Consider the following 21,002-nt stretch of genomic DNA (forward strand, 5'->3'; position numbering starts at 1 on the left):
ATCACCTATTCAATTTGTAACCCATGTCAAGATATGATATAAATAAGAATAAATAGTTTAAAGGCTGCATAAATAAGTTTAAAATTAGTGATCCATTTTATGTAAGTCAATTCATCAAAGTTAATTAGAAATGTTCATACAACAATAATTTAATGTCTATTTAAGATTAAAAGTATGCTGACAGAAATTTCATGCCTGCCCCTTTAAGGGACTAGTGACACTCAACGCAGCGCCTGCGTGATGCTGCAGCAGAGACCATAGGGAGAGAGCAGAGGAGAAAACGGAGAAAAACGAGCTGCGATTAATAAGCAGAAAAAGAGTGAAAAAAGTTGATTTAGCAGTTGAAAAATATAACTTACCTGGTCGGGAACTGACGGGGATTTTATGAGAACTAAGTCACACCGGTTTTGGTGAGTTTTGTGTTTATTTTCTTGCAATTTTGCTGCGTTGTACCTTTTTAGCGGAAAGCTAATGCTAAAAACGTAGCTATTCACAAGGAAATGCTCCGTCATAACCTGTTTATCAGTTATTTTTTTGGGTTTATGAAGACTGTAAATGTTACAAAAGTGTGTGTAAGCTGTATAAATGAAAGGTATGCGCTGTAGTTTGTGTGGGAGACGGAGCCGTGAGTTGAAAGAGACCGCTCCGCTGCCATTTTGAGACGAAAAAACACCGCAGCAGTAACGTTACAACTCAGAAACTGTGAAACATTTAATTGTGTGATTTGAGGATTTAAAAAGAGATTATTTGTGTTTATGACATGTTACACAGGTCAGGGTTTTTGCTCGGTTTGAAGCTGGGTCGGAGCAAGGACTGTGCACACACAGACGGGATTCAAGATGGCGAGCCAGACCCAGACCTTCACCTTCAACTCATCTACTCCTTCGCGCCAGTGAGGAAATCTTCGGCGTATGGTGACTCAGTGGTAGGAGTATCAGGAACTAGTTTGAACTGAACTGATTGATTTGTTATTTTTTTCGGACTAAATTGAACTGAGGAGAAAAAAGACTGGTCTAACTTAACTTAGATTAGCTACGAAAGGAAAAAGTGAAATACTCTTTTCAATTATACTTGCCTTAGTATTAGGAACCTGCAGGGTATTTGTTTTGTTTTGTGTACTGTATTTTATATGTGTGTTTTGCATTCAGTAAATTGCCGGCCTTTTGTACTTAGAGCAACGGTCTCTGGTGTGATTAGTCTTGCTTCCCACTCCTTAGAACAGGGGTGGGGAATCTTTTTCACATCAAGGGCCATTTCAATTTTTCCAAAGTCCTCAGAGGGCCATACCATTATGAACACATAACTAAAGATGAAAAAAAAGACAAAAAAAGTCTATAACTGCTGCGTTACTAAGCCTCATGTTTGCTGCATGTCTAGACTCACCTAATGTGATGGCTGGAACTGTTTTTCTCTAGCAAGGCGTCTGATATTAGCTGGCAGTGATGATGATGCTACTCGAAGCTGGTTTTCCAAGTTTGAGTCAGTCAGTCTTGAGCGGAAGCGAGTCTTTGCAAGAGTCAGTTTTGAAAAGAACTGTTCACAGCGATACGTTGTCCCAAACAGAGATGCAAACTTCAGGGCATGTCTCCTCAGGATGGGAAAATCCTCAGCACGAACATACAGTTTGTAAAAGTCCAGCAGAGAAAGGTTGTGGTACTTGGCTTTGAGCTCGTTGTTGTTTTGCAGATCAATTATTTCCATTTGGAGGTTGTCTGGCACATCAGACGGTTGCACATTAAATGGTGTCGCAAACACGTCGAGTTCCTTTTGTATATTTTTCACATCATGAAACCTCTCATCAAGTGCCTGGATGAGTTTTGCACACTCACCAGCATATTCAGTCGTAACATCAGGCTTTTGTTCTTGTAGGGTGGGAAAGTTCACAGTGTTTCCCCTTTCCAGCTGTCCTTGCCACAGCCTTAACTTCACTTCAAATGATTTCACATTTGAAAGCAGAGAGCTGATGAGCTGGTTGGGACCTTGCAGCTTGATTTTTAGCTCTGACAGGTGCTTGCTGATGTCCACCATGAAGGCCAGATCACGGAGGAACTTGCCATCACTGAGCTCCATGACAGGTCCACCCTTCATCTCCATGAAGCGTCTGACTTCTTCCCGCAGTGTATAAAACCGTGCGAGCATATTTGCACGACTCAGCCATCACACTTCACAATGATAAACCAGATCACCATACTCTGACTCAAGCTCGCTGAGTAACTCCTTGAACTGGCGGTTGTTCAGCCCTCTGCTTTTAATGAAGTTTATGGTGGACACAACTGTTGTCATCACATTGTTAAGCTTCAGGGAATGTGCACACAAACTCTCTTGATGTATGATACAGTGGCATACAACTAAATCACTTGGATCCAGACTCAGTCGGCTCATTTCTTTTTTGACTAAAGCAGTCAATCCTTTTTGCGCGCCAACCATTGCGGGAGCTCCGTCAGTGGCGATGCCGCTCAACTTCTCAAATGGCAGTTCAAAATTGTTCATGGCCACAATAACTTGATTGAACAAATCCTCACCTTTAGTAGTGCCATGCATGGCTTGCAAAGACAGCAACTCCTCCTTTGTTTCAAACTCAGACGTAATCCCACGCAGAAAAATTGCAAGCTGCGCTGTGTGTGTGATGTCTGTTGTCTCGTCACAGGCCAGAGAAAAATACTCGAAGTCTCTTGCAGTGTTCTTGAGTGTTTTTTCAATATCTTGCGCCATATCAGTAATCCTTTCTGAAACGGTTCTCCGGGACAAACTGACGCTTTGAAATGATTTCACTTTGTCGGGGGCTAGCAGCTCCGCGGCGGCTACGAGGCACTCCTTCACGAACTCTCCTTCAGCGTGAGGTTTCAGCTTCGTGGCTATCAGTTCACTCACCACAAAACTTGCACGCGTAATATTCTCTCTGTCAGTCTGTGGCCGTGTGATAGCTGCCTGTTGAGCACCCAAACTCCGACGAAGAGCGTTAATTTTATCCAAACGCATTTGTCCTTTCAACTCGTCGAGTTTAGCATGTTTCGAGCTGTAATGGCGCTCGACATTGGCCTTTTTCATCACCGCAAGCGCCTCGCCACAAACTAGGCACACTGGCTTGCCTTTCACTTCAACAAAGAAAAAGTCATTTGTCCATTTTTCCTGAAATACGCGGCATTCTCCGTCCACCTTCCTTTTCTTGACAGTCGCCATGATGCATCACTTGTTTGTGTCGGTACTTGTCATGTGTCAGTCACTCCGACCCAATGCAGTGGTACGTACATCACATGCTGTGTTCACTGACCCTGACGTTGACTCGGACATAGGACTCTCTCTCGGAAAACTAATGACGGGCGATATTTTTTTTTTCCTGATTTTTTTTTTTATTCATGTATGCATATATGAAGATATAAAATATAAAAATTGTATTGCATTGCGGGCCAGTTGAAATGGCCTCGCGGGCCGTATACGGCCCGGAGGCCGGACGTTCCCCACCCCTGCCTTAGAACCTAGAACTGGTCCAGTGGCGCAGTAAGTGGTGTGATACCGGTGCTACAAATTCAATTAAATTTTATTTGTATAGCACCAAATGATAATATACATTATCTCAAGGAGCTTTACATAGAAGGTCAAGACATTAAAATATTGTTTAATATAGAGAAACCTAACAGTTCCCACAATGAGCAAGCACTTTGGTGACTGTGAAGAGTAAAAACTCCCTCATATACAGGGAGAAACCTCTAGCAGAACCAGGTTCAATGTGGACGGTCATCTGCCTCTACTGGTTGGGGTGAGCAGAGAAAAATGGGGAGAGAAGAGAAACAGTGGGGAGGGGGAGGCGAAAGACCAGAACACTTGAGCAACATCAGGTAGCAGCTCTGACTAGTTAAAATGTAAACGATAACAGTGTAAAGAAGTTATTGATTATTAATGATAGCAGCAACAATTAATATAATAATTAATTAAGTATTGTTGTTAATAATAATAATGATAATAATAATAGTTGTTCTCCTTCAGTTCTGGAGTCAGAGATACCTGCAATGAGAGAGAAACAGAGAGAGGGACATGGGAGAAAAAAGACACGTCAATAACATAGTTATTGACATTTATTAAAATAAATAAATGAGTGTGTGTGGGGGTTCAGGACTCACCTGATCCAGCCAGGCTTTATCAAAAAGGAATGTTTTAAGTTTAACCTTAAATGCACAGAAGGTGTCTGCCTGGTAGCTGAATGCTCTACCTCATGTTCTACTCTTACAGACTCTTGAAACCACAAGAGAGACTGTGTTTTGGGAACGAAAACACCTACTGTAGATGCTTGAGAGAGAGTCTGAGCCAGGGACAGTAAATATGGTTGAGGTTCCATCAATAAGGTGAGTAATAAAAAATGTGATACCTTACTCTGATGTAAACTGTGTTCTGAGAATGTTTTGTAAATCTGTGGGGATTTATGTAGGTAACATTAATTTGACAACTTGTACCATTTCTATTGGGGAGCCAATTTCACGGCTATGCTCAGTATCAAATTCTAAATCCACATTAAAAAATTGGGGAGTAAAAACATATGAAAAGATGAGGAGGGCAGTTGATTTTCATGTGATTTTTACTATGTTGTAGACTGGTTTGTTTTAAATGTCCCCATGCAAAATGGAACGTGCATAACTTGTAGGTACTACAGTACCAGTATAGTGCCTGGAAAAGATAATATTGGATACATGCATGATGCCTCGAGCTGCAACTGACAAGTAACACAGAAAGTGAGGGTAAACAAATGCACGTAAGAGGCATTGTCATCATCCACAGGGTCTTCTCCTGTGTCTTTTCACTCTGTAATGTGTATACTGATGACTGCCGCAGCTGGCATGACAACAGATTACTTTTCAAACTTGCTGATGACTCTGTGACAGTCAGTCTCCTCCATGCGGATGAGAACAGCCATGGTCCCATTGTGGATTGTGAATCTGTATTGCTGTGACTGCATTTTTACTACTAAATGTGACAAAAACCAAGGACATGAGTTTTAGGCATCAGCCCTCAAACTCTGAGTACTATCATCAAGGGGCAGGTGATAGACTTTGTAAAGAACTACAAGTACCTTGGGATGAACATTAACTATGATCTCTCTGATGACTATGTCCCTGATGATGGCTGTTTGTATTACGGATAGCATGTGGCTGATCCCTTATTCAGTAGAACATGTAGTAACATGTCCATGTTCCATGCTGTTTATTTAAAAATAATTTACTTGTCTTCTTGTACAATGCTCAATGATATAGATATCCATTCCAGATTTCTGCAACATACCTTGGAATTGTATCCATAATTAATTATGAAAATAAATCCAGTTTATGATTTGTGATATATGACAATTTGATTCTGACTGATCATAATTCAAGGTCAGCTTTAATTTGCCTCAATTCAAGATACCTTAAATGAAGTTTAAAGTTAGAATGTCATTGTGGAAATCCTAAACTAGAATTGTGATTAATGAAGCATTGTGTTAGTTCATGCAGGACACGGAGTCATGTGCTCAGCTATACCGATAGGTTTATGGGTGCTCGTCAGTCACCCACCAATCACAGCCCATTCTCTCACCAAAGCGGTCCCTTTAAATACAACCTCATCCTCACTGATCCCTGCTAAGCTATAACACTTTTAGCACTGTAATGGAAATTTTACATTTGTGTGTGTATAAATGCATAAACAGACATGTATGTGGAGGACTGACCAAATGGTTGACCAAATTGTTCATCTAAAAGGGCAACTTTAAGGTTTACGGTGATGGCTTAAGAAACTTGAGTTTTATGGCCTTGAGAAACCACAACTTTATGGTATCTCGTATCTCTGATTGGGATCAAACAACTGGGATCTCACAGGGGGGGGGGAGTCATCCACAGAACATGTAAACAAAAGGACAGGATGTCTCCTCCACTGAGTGAAAATACAGAAGGGTAATATATACCTTTGCATGCTTAGTGGGAGGGGGCGGTGATTTATAAGAACACAGATTCTCCTATGTTCTTTGCTTATTTGTGCATGTCATTAAGGTGATGTGTACCAATGAGTCCATCTGCAGATGCTGAATTAAACTTAAAGAAAGAAGTGTTTGACTTTGTGCTTGTTTCACAGAAACTGCCACCACAGCACCGAGTCCAAACACGGTTGTGGTAAATCATCTTAAACAAAGGTACCTTGCCTGCTACGCCCACTGGGGGCTCTGCATATGTTCCCTGTTTTATCTCAGCACGCTGCTCGGCTAACCAGGGAACATCCATAGAATGGAGACTTCAGCGCCAATCATAACTGTGTCCCCATTTGCAACAAATGGGTAAATCATGACAAAGAGTTCCTGACTGAACTCGGAATAAAATGAATTTCTGAAACTACAATAGTTCAAATGAATTGTAGATATCTAATGTTATTTTAATTCTACCATTACCTGTCTTGACATGTACTGTAGATGCTTGAGAGAGTGTCTGAGCCAGGGACAGTAGACATCACTGAGGTTCCATCAATAATGTGAGTATTGAAACGCATGATATTTTACAATATACTGTGAAGTAGATTCTCAGAAAGTTACAGAAATTTGTGGGGGAAAATTGTTTGCAGATGCTATGAATGTCGTGTTAATTTCTGACACTCAGTTCACATTTATAGAGTTGGCTTGTTTTGTCAAGAAATCATCCATGTAAATTAAAAGAACAGGGAACAAATTATTCATCATGTATTGCTATATTTATTTCTTTACCATTTTCACTTTCAGTGTGGCCAGAGGCATTATGTTTTCAGCTTGTCCATCCATCTGTCTGTCCCATTCATGTGAAAGCGATATCTCATGAACAACTACATTATGTAAGTCAAAGGTCGAAAGGTCAAGCTCACTTGACTTTGCATTGTTTTGAATACAAAGGAAATATCATTACATGTGGCACAAACATTCACTTGGACTCAATGATAACTTGAATAGAATTCAGTTGTCAAAGATCAAATGGCAAGGTCACTAGGACCTCACAAAACACACTTCTTGCCTTGTAAATGCGATATATCCGAAATGCCTTGAGGGAATTCTTTCACATTTGGCACCAACATTCGCATGACATTGGATTCAATTTTGGTGGCCAAATGTCACAGTGTTCTCACAAAGTATGTTAATATTTTTCCTGAAAATGACATCTAAAGATCAGCTCATGGGAATCTCGTCAAACTTGGTAAAAACAGTAACTTCAACTCAAAGATGAACGATTTTATTCCCTTCGAAGTTAAAGGTCAGAGTAACCTCAAGTCACTGTAAATGTGATATGTTAGGACTGTCAGTAGGGAATTTCATTATATCTGGTAACTTGGAGTCACTGCTTGAGTGAATTTCTTATCAATGTTACATGAGTTGTCTCTTGGATTTTAGCCCTCTACCTGGTCAGGGGCCTAAACAGGGGCCAAAAAGACACGACTCAGAAACTTGTAGGCATTTTACATCTAGGAAAAGTGCCACCAATTGTCCAGCAGGCATGCCTCACAAGGTGCTTCCAACTTGGGTAGTGTGACTGGGTTGGCAGCCTCTTGGTTCTGGAGCTTTTGGGAAAATTAGGATCCCTTTCGGGGCCTTCCCAAGGGCCTAGGAGCCCCATATTTGACCCACTGGTCACGAGAGGCTCTTTGAGCCTGCATTACCCATTTTCACCAAAACCGCAGAGGGGCCCAGGTGACCTCTGTGACCTTTGGTATCAATTAAGCCAATTTTTGAAGTTCCATTTTGACAGCAGTACCTCAAAGTAATGGTTAATATTTACCAGTGTGTTAGGTGAATGTGTATATGTGCTCAGGAAACTATTTGTAATACGGTCTGTTCGTGTAGCGTGAAGTAATATTGATAATTACATGACGACGATTAAGTCAACATAAGGCACATTAATCTCCTGCAATGCTAACTGTGCGCCGTCTGTGCAATAGTAGTACACCGTGGCTGTGGAAAAACTATATGACTAGTGTTGTTGCAAGCAGGGTATTTTAAATTTATTTTTTCAGAAATATTTGCGTTACTGAGTGAGTGTACTGTTCTAAATTGTGAGTTGCAATATATTATCAGTATATTAGAAGTAAGCCGAGTTAAAGAATATTTTGTGAAATGCTGTATTTGTTTATCTTACATGCTTATGTTTACGTTATTACTGGTATCCAAAGTTGTTTGATGAATGCAAGTGCTAGGTGACAGATAAGACATGTTAAATGTCTGTCTGGATGTACATTGTCTATAGTAATATTTCAGTATAGTCTATTGACGTATGTAATATTTCAGTTCGGTAGATATTCAGCAGTAATTGTACACATTGTGGCATTTGTATTTACGGTAGGTGGTTACCCTGATAATGAGTCATAATACACATGATCTGAGAAAGGTATGTGTCCATTTATCGTTCACTCAAATACTCCCTTTTTCAGGTATTTTACACTATAAAAACAACTTCCGGCTACGGCGACCCGAATGTAGTTGTGCTTCCTGGGTCCCTGGGGGAACCTCTACTGAAAACTTGGGGCCCCTGGGTGGTTTTGGGCTCGAACTGAGGTAGGAGGTAGGTGGAAAAAATTAGATCTCTTGACCTGCAACACCCAGAGCTTTAATAACACATATGGAGCCTTCTGGGGTGAGAGGAGATCCAGTGTGCAAAATGTCAGAGCTCTAGCTGGTCAGGGGTCCAAACTGCGAATCTTTGATATCATCTAGATTTGCCACTGCCTGTTTATATCTTTGAATGACTTCTATTTTTGATATTTTATATTTCAAGTTGAATGCTGTTTGCACCGGGGATAAGAGGGAAACACTATTTCAATTCTCTATATGTCCTGCACATATGTAATTATTGATCATAAAGTTGACTTGACTTGAACACTGATAAAGTTGATTCAAGATGTTGAATCTTGGAAGAACTGTTGTGATCCGTGTTCAATGACCTCCATCTAGTGGACGGAAAAAACCATTGCACCCACCTAATCAAGTCACAATCCCCATTATTCCTACACTCACAAACCATTAAAAATCAATGATTTTGAGTGCAAATCCAATGGAAATGCAGTCAGTGGAAACCAAAGACTATTGTTAGCAGAAGTCAAGTGTTTTAGTGTTTCATCTTGGACACTGCCTTTGTTATTTGTCTGTAGCCATGTCCAAACTATTCCATAAAGGGCCGAGTGGCTGAATGTTTTCTTGCCAATTCAAGATGCAACAATTTTTACTGTCAAATACACAGCAGAACACACGTTCCCCTGTGAATTGAAATTCTTGTGCTGTCCTTTCTGGAAAACCAGCTGACCAAAATTGACATTCAAATACAATATTGACATCAAATACAATAAGAATATGAAACATGTTTAAGAGTAAGGTGAAAACAAGGGTAATGAGGTGAATAGGGTGAGGATTTTGCAAAACTGAGCAGTGCAAATGTATGCAATGTAAATGTAAACAGTACAAATGGACATAGTTTAATAATGGAGGCAGCTCTCCTGTGAACCCTGCCTGCGGTGGTAAATGCTCTGCAGAGAGGGCAGTGAGTTCTTGATGATTTTTTCTGCTGTCTTCACCACTCTCTGCAGGCGTTTGCGGTCCATAGTAAATGTGCTGTCGTACCACACGGTGATGCAGCTGGTCAATATGCTCTCAATGATGCAGCTGTAGAAGTTGCTGAGGATCTTAGGAGTCATCCCAAACTTCCTCAGCCTCCTCAGGAAGTACAGCCGCTGTTGAGCCTTCATGACTAGCTGTGTGGCGTTTAATGTCCAGGTGAGGTTGTCACTGAAGTGGACCCCGAGGTATTTAAAGCTGAAATGATTGAAGCAGCAGCAGCAGCACAACTGACACATATTACTACTATATTATTATTAGTTTGGCAAACCCCCCCCATTTTCAGGGGTGCTCTTTCTGTCGGTGGCAGTGCCCGGCAGCTATGACCTTCGGTCCCTGAGATATTCAGGGAAAAACACTCCCCATTAAAAGCGAATGGGATGGTCAGTAGTGAAAGTTTCACCAAGTGTGGAGGCCCAAATCGTTCCTCCAGAATAGTGTTAGGAGCACGTTTCAGGTTATTTGTAGTCGTGGTGGTGGTGGTTTGTAGTGCTGGACTTTTTTGGGAGAGCATCACATTTATATTAGTACTGTAATTCTGTACATACTGCCATATTTATATTCCACTGATAATTCTGTTTATATTTATACCATTCATTCTGTTCATCCCGCCATATCTGCCATATTTATACTCTTGATATGGTCTAGATTTGCCACTGCCTGTTTATATCTTTGAATGACTTCAATTTTTGATATTTTATATTTCATGTTGAATGCTGTTTGCACTGGGGATAAGAGGGAAAAGCTATTTCAATTCTCTGTACTTCCTGCACATATGGCATTATTGATCATAAAGTTGACTTGACTTGAACACTGATAAAGTTGATTCAAGATGTTGAATCTTGGAAAAACTGTTGTGATCCGTGGTCAATGACCTCCATCTAGTGGACGGAAAAAACCATTGCACCCACCTAATCAAGTCACAATCCCCATTATTCCTACACTCACAAACCATTAAAAATCAATGATTTTGAGTGCAAATCCAATGGAAATGCAGTCAGTGGAAACCAAAGACTATCGTTAGCAGAAGTCAAGTGTTTTAGTGTTTCATCTTGGACACGGCCTTTGTTATTTGTCTGTAGCCATGTCCAAACTATTCCATAAAGGGCTGAGTGGCTGAATGTTTTCTTGCCAATTCAAGATTCAACAATTTTTACTGTCCAATACACACGAGAACACACGTTCCCCTGTGAATTGAAATTCTTGTGCTGTCCTTTCTGGAAAACCAGCCGACCAAAATTGACATTCAAATACAATATTGACATCAAATACAGTAAGAATATGAAACATGTTTAAGAGTAAGGTGAAAACAAGGGTAATGAGGTGAATAGGGTGAGGATTTTGCAAAACTGAGCAGTGCAAATGTATGCAATGTAAATGTAAACTGTGCAAGTGGAGATAGTTTAATAATGGAGGCAGCTCTCCTGTGAACCCTGCCTGCGGTGGTAAATGTGAGTGAGTTCTTGATGATTTTTTCTGCTGTCTTCACCACTCTCTGCAGGCGTTTGCGGTCCATAGTAAATGTGCTGTCGTACCACACGGTGATGCAGCTGGTCAATATGCTCTCTATGATGCAGCTGTAGAAGTTGCTGAGGATCTTAGGAGTCATCCCAAACTTCCTCAGCCTCCTCAGGAAGTACAGCCGCTGTTGAGCCTTCATGACTAGCTGTGTGGCGTTTAATGTCCAGGTGAGGTCGTCACTGAAGTGGACCTCGAGGTATTTAAAGCTGAAATGATTGAAGCAGCAGCAGCAGCACAACTGACACATATTACTACTATCTCACCAGTTACAGTTAAAGCTGTAAAGTTACCCAGATTAACTTCATTATTTTCATTTAGTCAATCCAAACAGTAAAGTGGACAGAATGCATTTTGTTGATTCTACAAATTTTAGCAGGGAGATAACACAATTTCTATGCCAAGATAGAAACAACAATAAGTTTTCACAACTAATATTCAGCAATGAGATGGTCATGATCACCCATGGGCATCATGTAAGAAAACCAAAATACAAATACAAAGTAGAAAAGATAAACCATAGTCTTTTACAAATTTGGGTAAATAACCAAGAATTAAGAATAGCCTTGTCCATGCCTACAATATGAAGAGCCACAGTGAAGGTAGAGGTAATGAGGTAGGATAGTAATCAAAGGAAATATCGTGTTTCAGGGCCATTCTGCACCCATCAATTAAACCTCAAATGAAACCATTTGTTACATTCACAGACTGACATTTCTACAGATAATTACATCTTGATGCCATACAATATAATATGGTTTACGGCAAACAAAAGAGAAGTACTTAAATGTCTCAGAGAAACATTGTCTGAACCATAGACTGTATATAAAGAGGTCTGAACCCAGTTATCTTGCATGGCTTAAGCCTGGCCCCCAGCTTTACTGTGGGGAACCTTGGAGTTACATGAAAACAAGCCTCTGGGACAGCCTTCTTCCACCTACAAAATATGAAAATGAGAAACATCTCGTCTCAAAGAATGCTGAAAAAGTAGTCCATGCATTTGTTACCTGTCGACCGCTTGGGGAATTCTGTGAAAGAATAAAAATGTTGTGGCTTGTTCAGATGTGTTTTACTCACTGCAGAGTGGGGAGAGACATCACACAAGGCGGTACAATTCTTTCTAATGGACAACATTCAGAGTTTAGGTTTTTGTATCATCACTTAAATGGATAGTTCAACGCAAAAAGAAAATTCACTCATTATCTACTCATCTCTTTGCCGATGGAGGGGTCTCTGTGAAAACAAATGTGAATACAACTCCAGGAAGTCCTGGACAGGCTAATTTATTATACAATTATGCTCCAATCATTCACTAAGTCATGTGATAAACACCTTCAGCACCCCTGCTGATGTGGCATATCTGTATGCATTGGGGGTTCAAGTAAATTGAATTCACACTGTGATGTGAGAGCTTGTGAATGGTTTGTATTTATATAGCACCTTTCTAGTCTTGATGATCACTCAAAGCACTTTACAATACAGTTTGCAATTCACCCATTCACACACATATTCATACAGTTTTTTTTTCAATGAAGGGCAATTTGGGGTTCAGCATCTTGCCTAGGTTTACTTGCTTGTGTGTCTTGTGTTGCAAGATCCTGCTTTGGCTGGAGCTGGGGGCCATCAGTGAAGTAGAGGTAGCTGGCCACTGCCTCATATAATAATAGCCATGCTCATCCTGCCATTCAGATGAGTTTTGATTTCTGTAGCATTAATTTGATCTTGTTTTGGTCTGGAATTCAGTTCCTGTCAGCCTTATCAGTTGAATTTCTTTTTTGTTTTAGTTCTTTGAAAATTACTTTTTGTTAGAAAAATCTGATCCATCATGTGTCTTCCCTTATTTAGTGCCAGATGACTCTGATGCGCCAAACCAAGTTATAAATTGCCTGTGAAAATAAAACTGAAAATCTTGTAATGTTCAAGGACAAAAGATTATCGGCAAAGTTGGAGCAGCAAAACAAATCAAAAATAAAGAACCTGGGTGTTACTCAGGACTAGATTTTAATCCACACATAAACAATGTCACAAAGATTGCCTTTTATCATTTAAGAAACATTGCAAGAGTAAGACTGTACCTCACTTTGGAAACTGCCAAAAAGTTGATTCATGCTTTTATACTTTCTCGCCTGGACTACTGTAATGCACTATATTCAGGATTACCGAAAAAATCCATCGATCGCCTACAGTTTTTGCAAAATTCAGCAGCCATGGTTTTAATGAGAAATAGGAAAAGATTCCATATTACTCTTATTTTAGTGTCTTTACACTGGATTCTAGCATCACTGAGGATTGATTTTAAAATTATTTTGCTTGTTTTTAATTCTCTTAATGGTACAGCACCGTCATACATCTCTGACTGTTTATGGGAATATGTTACGAATCATTCCCTCAGGTCGTCTACAGCGGGCTTGCTCAATGTCCCCAAAACAAACTATAAAAGGTTTGGGGAAGCAGCTTTCTCTTGCTTCTCTTTCCTATGCTATGCTATCCAAAGGTTTGGAACAAACTCCCACCACACATCAGACATGCTTCTTCTGTTGATAGTTTTAAGAAACAACTCAAGACTTGTTGCTATGATAATACATTTTAGCTGCATTTTATGTATAAATACATTTATTATTATTATTGTTATGGTCTCAGCCAGCCAGGCCATAACAACATGTAATCAGGAAAGCTGTCTCAAAAGCCATCCTCCTGGGAAAGTAGATACAGTAAACACAAAGATCGATGTCATGAAGAAAAGCAGGAACTTGAAAGGTGCATAAAAATATCAAAAGAAATAGAGAAAACAACAACAATTTTCTTCTACAACTCCCAACATGCACTGAACTGTGCCTGTGGCCCCATATTTTTATCATATTACTTCATGTAATTAAAGTCCATTGTTTGTGCTTCCATCTATCTATCTCTCTCCCTCTCTCTCCAAATTTCACTACTAATACTACCACCATATTATGATTATGATGATGATGATAAACTGTTATTATTAATAATATAATTGCATCTCAATGTATCACTATTCATTATATTTATATTTTTATGACAACAACAGTCTCTCTCTGTCTCTCTCTTCTCTCCCCTCTTATCCACTCATCTCTCCTCTCCTCCATTATTCTCCTCTAGTCAAGGCAGATGGGCGCCCACACTGATTCCAGAAACTTGTTGTAGTCACTCACTCATAGTAAACTCACTTGAATACTATAATAATAATAATAATATTGATACTACTAATACACTTTATTCATATAGCACTTTAAAAAACGGAAGTGCTTTGACTGAAAAGCAAGCAAAGTAAATACAAACTTGAACAAATAAAAGCAGTAATATGACAATCAAATATTAATTTGGTCCAATTTTGAGTGAAAATGGCAGAGCAGATGTTTTGGTTGCAAACCTAACAATGCTCTACTTGGCTCTACTATTGCACTACTACTTACTTGTATGCAAGTAGAGCTATATTTTATCCTGCACATTGAGGCCTCCATCATGAAATACAATGCACAACAAAAGACATAAAACAGTTTGTATTTTGTTACATGTGTCAAACATTACATACAGTACAAAATACTATGAATATATCTTAATATATACACATTTCACTTAATAGTAACATGCCATCGCCCAAAGATATCAGTAATCATATCTTCAGTTTTAGAGCATGCCATTACTTCTGACTATACGTATTGGCAGCTCTGTGCAGTAAACACATTTCCCGTTAGTCTGCATGAAGGTGACTGTCATCTTATGCTCAGTGACCTGGAAGTAAGCCACGCCTCCTATTGTGTGATTGACAGGACTGGAGTAGAGCTGCCAGGACTGAGGAACACTGTCCTTGTGAGTGGTGTCAGGATCGCTGACCACCCCACTCCCACTGACTACATATGAGCTCCCATCATCCTCTCTGATGAACTGTTAAAAGTACAGAGACAGACAGCATTAAAGGCATCAATGTTGTGCTCAATTAGACCAAGATACAGCGACAAAATTCATTAAAGGTTCAGTGTGTAAGATTTAGGTGAAAGGGAGCAGAAAGTGAATACAAAGCAATCCTAGTGATGTTTTCACTAGTGTGTTTTATCTAAATTGTATGATTGTTGTTTTCTTAGAATGAGCCATCTATATTTAAATACTTTATATTTACATGGGGAGCAGGTCCTCTCTACAGAGGCCGCCATGTTTTTACAGTAGTAAAAACTGGACAAACTAAACGCCTCTTGAGTTTTTATGACAAGTGAAGGCTGCCACAGGTTCTCTTTCATGTTTGGAAGAGGAGGGTAAGATGAGGGGTATTCAGCTGCAACATGAAGCTGCACAGTATAAGTAGGAAGTATAATTCAGGAAAACTTTCTCATAAACCGTTCCTGGCAGAGGCCGTCCACAAAGAGCCCAGTTCTGCCGGAGGTTTCTTACACCTGGGAGTTTTTCCTCCCCGCTGTTGCTCATGCTTGCTCGGTGTGGAACAAGTTGGATTTTGTGTTTCTTCTTGGACTTGGACTTTTGTGCAGCACCCTTAGACAACTGCTTGTTGTGATACCGTGCTATATAAATTTGAAATTTGAAATATTCAATTACTCACAAATCTATCTCTCTATATATATTTTTTCTTATTAATCAGCTGATTGTGGGCATTTTGAATGCCCATTCAGATATTGCCGCAATCTCATCCAGCCAGTCGTGCGGTTGTGATCAAATTTGAAATCCTTTCTCCTCTCTCCGGCAGTCAGCTGTCATTAGTGATCCGCTGTAACTCCCCTTCAACCCAATCTCCTCCGGTTTAATCCGAAGCCATGGTCCAGTCCAGCAGAGTCATTCATAATTATTTCTCCATCAACCCCTCTGATGCCAATGACATCACATAGGGGTCAAAATGCCAAAAGTCTTAATTGCATAGAAATAAAAAAAAATATTCAACTGTCAAGTTAAAGTCTCTCCTGATTTAACTGTTCTCATATCAACCACTTGTTTCCAATCTTATTTCATTGTAGGGCTTTATGCAGCACATTGATTCCCTCTTACACTGACACACACATATTGACAATCAACACATCTGTATGCTTAGACTGCAACACTCACATTGCACAGTAGATTCCGCTTGCTCCAACGTGTTTTACAGAGACACAGATAACTTCATAATGTTGTGGTAATTATAAAATTAAATATAAAACCATATCATACAAGTGGTAGATGAAGTTACCAGATATTCCATCACAGTGTATCATTCTATGTTATTGTTTCCATCTTTTCAATCCCCCCTCCCTTTCTGCTTCTGTTGTGCAGTGACTTTAGTTTTTTTACGGTCATTTTGTGCCATACAGACTTGCATAGTGAAGATAAGGCTTACAGTGTACCATTCTTAAGGCTGTCTTTACTCAGTAGCCATCACATTGTGCAATCATTTACTTCATTGAGATAAGTTGAAGCCAATTGTTGGACTGTAAGTTATACTACTGCAGGAAAAACAAATGCTCATCTTCCTGGAACAATATGTCAACACTGTGCTCATATAAAATAAATAAGATTTCATCTTTATGACTAATTATATTGACCAGTAATATCCGTTGAAACAAAGTATCATTTAACCCAATAACTATCTGGATGGTTTCTAATTTTTGGAAATGTATAAAACCTGTGACATGCCAGTCTTGGTGCCAGAAAATGATGCAAACTAGCTTTGAACTATCAACAAGTACAGTCTTTGTAGCACCCACTAGTGAATGCCACCTCCTGTACAGAGAGGGGCAATCTTGCACATGCTCTTCTCAAACACAGTGTGATAAGTGGGATATGAAAAAGAATAAATAACTGTCAAAGAGACAGACAGACAAATAACAACACACTGAGATACACTTCCTTGATGTGTATCATTTACACATGATATTTTTTATGATTGAGCGTGCACTCACTTACATACCTGCAGATTGTGGTCATGGCCAGACAAGTACACAGTGACTCTGTATTTCTTCAGCAGGGGCCTCAGTCTGTTGACCAGACAGGATGTTGGTCCGTGATGGCCGATGGACCAGACAGGATAATGACCAGCCACCACAACATAGGCTGATCTGACACATGTCATACATACTGGCACTTCAGTTAAAAGGCAACAACAGAACAAAATGTAACTGTATCACATCTTAGAGAACAACCACAGCTCTGTCTCATTTGCTTCTGTTTCTGTATGTTAATTGAAAGTGGCATGATGATGCAGAAATCGTTTGTATTTAGTGCCGTGCAAAAATATTATAATTAATAACATGCATAATACAATCATGCACATAGCAATGACTCCAAACATATAGCCTTATAAAGATTTATCAAGAACTATCTTCACAGATAAGAGAAACAAATAGCTCTTCACATCATCAAGTTATTTTTTGACAGCATGACGTAACAGAGGAATGTTTTTCGAGCAATGTTGCAGATCATCAAACACATTTTAATATAAGGTAAAGACAATGTGAGTATATCATTGGATTTATTGAAAGGAAAGAGTTAATCTAAATCCCCCATTAAAAGGTAATCCACCCCAAAACCTAAATACTGTTCTATTTGCAATAACTTTAAGTCTTTTACATCCCTGTGGAGGAATTTTTGAACCATTGCCATTGCAGGACTTTTTAAAATCCAGCACATAGGTTTTTGAGCATGAACTGTACATTCATGCTGTACTCTAAAGTCTTGCCACAGCATCATAACCGGGTTCAAGTTGAGAGCTAACATTTGGTGTTTGTCCTGATGCCTATGTAAGTACGTGCTCAGGACATTATGTGTTGCTCTACAAATTGTTTGGAGTGTCCAGGCAGTGTCCAGGCAGTTGTTATTGACAGTTTGCTACTGCATGGCGTGAGTTTGGTTGCTTTGCAGCTTGTTTTTTCGAATTTAACTGTTGCTTGTGGGTATCGTTGTGTTATTGTGAAGTTGTGGTCTCCCTGTTGTTAAAAAAAATCCACTGTGTGTGTGTATGTGTGTGCAGAGGTGATAAAAGCACACACATTCTTTACTCAAGTAGAGGTACAGATACTTGTATTAAAAATAAAGAAGTTTAACCACTGTTTCGGATTCTTTAACCAAGTAAAAGTATAAAAGTACAGGTTCTGAAATGTACTTTGACTTCTTTAACTGAACTACTCTTACTTCAAATAAAGTAAAGAACAATTCACTTAAACGGAGGGTTAAAGCAAAGATTTTTGAGCATGAAAAACTGTCCACAAGAAAATGAGTACAATGTATTGAATGAAGTATTTTCTTAAAAGGTCCAGTGTATAAGACTTAGGAGAAAGTGATCTATTGGCAAGAATTGAATATAAAATAATCCACCAGTGGGCAATCGTCAAAATTGTACAGATTGAACAGAATGGGCCCTGCTAGATTTAAATACTTTATATTTACATCAGGAGCGCGTCCAAACTGGACAAACTAAAGCTTTTGAGTTTTTATGTCAGCTGAAGTTCACCACAGGTTCTACTACCCACCTCTGAGAGTGTTTATGTACATATGATATTCATTAGCGATATTCACTGCCACTAGATGTCGCACTAGCAGCAGTATCTCAAACCATAGCAAATGTGGAGGTAATCCTGTAATTCTCCATTTACTTTATTTAAATCTCAATAGGTATATGTTTATATCAGTGATGTAAGTGTGGATATTTCAGTGGATAAGATGCATGGTGCTAAAAAGGGAACATTTTTATTAAGAGCACCTGCTGAAATGCAGAAATTAGACTTTTTTTCTTTTAAGTTTTTCTTTGCCCAAACAACACCTAGCATAATATTAGGAGATTCACTTGGGGGTTGGGGGTTTACAGATAGCAAGTGGCTGATCCCTTATTCAGTAGAACATGTACTTGTACAATGTAACTTGTACAATGCTCAATGATATAGATATCCATTCCAGATTTCTGCAACATACCTTGTAATTTTATCCATAATTAATTATGAAAATAAATCCAGTTTATGATTTGTGATATATGACAATTTGATTGTGACTGATCACAATTCAAGGTCAGCTTTAATTTGCCTCAATTCGAGATACCTTCAATTAAGTTTAAAGTGAGAATGTCATTGTGGAAATCCTGAACTTAAATAGTGACTAATGAAGCATTGTGTTAGTTCATGCAGGACACGGAGTCATGTGCTCAGCTACCGATAGGTTCATGGGTGCTCGTCAGTCACTCACCAATCACAGCCCATTCTCTCACCAAAGCGGTCCCTTTAAATATGACCTCATCCTCACTGATCCCTGCTCAGCTATAACACTTTTAGCACTGTAATGGAAATGTTACATTTGTGTATGTATAATTGCATGAGCAGACATGTACTGTATGTCGAGGACCAACAAATTGTTAATCTAAAAGTGCAACTTTAAGGTTTACGATGGTGGCTTAAGAGACTTGAGTTTTATGGCCTCGAGAAACCACAACTTTATGGTATCTCGTTGTATCTCTGATTGGGATCAAACAACTGGGATCTCACGGGGGGGGGGGGGGTCATCCACAGAACATGTAAACAAAAGGACAGGATGTCTCCTCCACTGAGTGAAACTACAGAAGGGTAATATATACCTTTGCATGCTTAGTGGGAGGGGGCTGTGAGTTATAAGAACACAGATTCTCCTATGTTCTTTGCTCATTTGTGCATGTCAATCAGGTGACGTGTACTAATGAGTCCATCTGCAGATTCTGAATTAAAATTAGATAAAGAAGTGTTTGACATTTGCTTGTTTCACAGAAATTGCCACCACAGCTCAGAGTACAAACACGGTTGTGGTAAATCATCTTAACCAAAGTACCTTGCCTGCTACGCCCACTGGGGGGTTCTGCATATGTTCCCTGTTTTATCTTAGCACGCTGCTCGGCTAACCAGGGAACATCCAAAGAATGGAGCCTTCAGCGCCAATCATAACTGTGTCCCCATTTGCAACAAATGGGTAAATCATAACAAAGGGTTCCTGACTGAACTCGGAATTAAATGGTTAATATCTGAAACTATAATAGTTCAACTGAATTGTAGATATCTAATGTTATTTTAATGCTACCATTACCTGTCTTGACATGTACTGTAGATGCGTGAGAGAGTGTCTGAGCCAGGGACAGTAGACATCACTGAGGTTCCATCAATAAGGTGAGTATTGAAACACATGATATTTTACAATATACTGTGATGTAGATTCTCAGAAAGTTACAGAAATTTGTGGGGGAAAATTGTTTGCATATGCTATGAATGTCATGTTAATTTCTGACACTCAGTTCACATTTATAGAGTTGGCTTGTTTTGTCAAGAAATCATCCATGTAAAATAAAAGAACATGGAACAAATTATTTATCATGTATTGCTATATTTATTTCTTTACCATTTTCACATTCAGTATGGCCAGAGGCATTATGTTTTCAAGTTGTCCATCCATCTGTCTGTCCCATTCATGTGAATGCGATATCTCATGAACAACTACGTTATATTAGTCAAAGGTCAAAAGGTCAAGCTCACATAACTTTGCATTGTTTTGAATACAATTTATCAAGATTGTCCAAAGGAAATATCATTACATGTGGCACAAACATTCATTTGGACTCAATCAAGTTGTCAAAGATCAAATGGCAAGGTCACTAGCACCTCACAAAGCACACTTCTTGCCTTGTATATGCGATATATATCCAAAATGCCTTCAGGGAATTCTTTCATATTTGGCACAAACATTCACATGAATTTGGATTTCATTTTGGTAGCCAAATGTCACAGTGTTCTCACAAAGTATGTTAATATGTTTCCTTAAAATGATATATCAAGATCAGCCTATGGGAATGTCGTCAAACTTGGTAAAAATATTAACTTCAATTCAAAGATGAAGGATTTTATTCCCTTCGAAGTTAAAGGTCAGCGTAACGCCACTGTCAATGTGATATGTTAGG

General features: G+C 39.2%; 1 long non-coding RNA gene across 2 annotated transcripts; it reads left to right on the forward strand.

Annotated features, from left to right (window-relative positions):
- The first annotated feature begins 257 nt into the window (after positions 1-257).
- Positions 258-9,739, forward strand: LOC138404904 (uncharacterized). Of its 2 annotated transcripts, XR_011238649.1 has the most exons (8): positions 258-410; positions 772-925; positions 4,228-4,340; positions 6,097-6,154; positions 6,428-6,486; positions 6,731-6,819; positions 8,404-8,534; positions 9,553-9,739. It is a non-coding gene; the product is annotated as an uncharacterized lncRNA (long non-coding RNA). The 2 variants fall into 2 exon arrangements; XR_011238648.1 differs by lacking the exons at positions 6,428-6,486; positions 6,731-6,819; positions 8,404-8,534; positions 9,553-9,739 and having other exon boundaries at positions 259-410; positions 6,097-6,233.
- The last annotated feature ends 11,263 nt before the right edge of the window (positions 9,740-21,002 follow it).

The sequence above is a fragment of the Paralichthys olivaceus genome, chromosome 15, assembly GCF_024713975.1.
Source record: "Paralichthys olivaceus isolate ysfri-2021 chromosome 15, ASM2471397v2, whole genome shotgun sequence".
Lineage (NCBI taxonomy): Eukaryota > Metazoa > Chordata > Actinopteri > Pleuronectiformes > Paralichthyidae > Paralichthys > Paralichthys olivaceus.